This window comes from Eimeria mitis, genomic scaffold (genome assembly GCF_000499745.2).
Source record: "Eimeria mitis Houghton genomic scaffold, Emh_scaff2844, whole genome shotgun sequence".
In the NCBI taxonomy this organism is placed as follows: domain Eukaryota; phylum Apicomplexa; class Conoidasida; order Eucoccidiorida; family Eimeriidae; genus Eimeria; species Eimeria mitis.
In genome coordinates this window covers 1,367-2,375 of record NW_013571183.1, presented here as the reverse complement: position 1 = coordinate 2,375, position 1,009 = coordinate 1,367, and positions in this window count along the sequence as shown.

Genomic DNA, 1,009 nt, shown 5'->3' with positions numbered 1-1,009 from the left:
TAGTGCCTAGGGCCTAGGGTTTAGGGTTTACAGTCTAGTGCTGGCCCTAGAGTTTAGGGTTTAGGGTTTAGGGTTTACAGTCTAGTGTTTAGGGCCTAGGGTTTAGGGTTTAGGGTTTAGGGCCAAGAGTTTAGGGTTTAGGGTTTAGGGTTTAGGGTTTATTTTAGGGTTTAGGGTTTAGGGTTTAGGGTTTTAGGTATAGGGTTTAGGGTTTAGGTTTTAGGGTCTAGGGTAGGGTTTAGGGTTTAGGGTTTAGGGTTTAGGGTTTAGGGTTTAGGGTTTAGGGTTTAGGGTTTAGGGCTTTTTTCAAGCAGAAGACGGCATACGAGATACATCGGTGACTGGAGTTCAGACGTGTGCTCTTCCGATCTTTTAGGGTTTAGGGTTTAGGGTTTAGGGTTTTAGGTATAGGGTTTAGGGTTTAGGTTTTAGGGTCTAGGGTAGGGTTTAGGGTTTAGGGTTTAGGGTTTAGGGTTTAGGGTTTAGGGTTTAGGGTTTAGGGTTTAGGGCTTGGGGTTTAGGGTTTAGGGTTTAGGGTTTAGGGTTTAGGGTTTAGGGTTTAGGGTTTAGGGTTTAGGGTTTATGTACTCTAAGGTATTCAAAGACACGGAGGACGGCTGGGTGTTCTATACCGCAGGTAACGATGCTGCCTTTCTTTGTTTTTTTTTTATTTTTTTCTTTTTCTTTTTCTTTGTTTGTCTCCTTTTCTTTATTTGTTTCTTTCTCTTTATTTGTTTCTTTTTCTTTTTCTTTGTTTGTTTCTTTTTCTTTATTTGTCTCTTTTTCTTTTTCTTTTTCTTTTTTTGTCTCCTTTTCTTTGTCTGTCTCTTTTTGTTTTAGTTTTGCTGCGGCGCGGAGACCCCAATTTATACTTTCTTTATAAAAAAAAAAAACAGAGACAAACAAAAAAATATAAATATAAATATAAATATAAATATAAATATAAATATAAATATAAATATAAATATAAATATAAGTATAAATATAAATATAAATATAAGTGTAAATA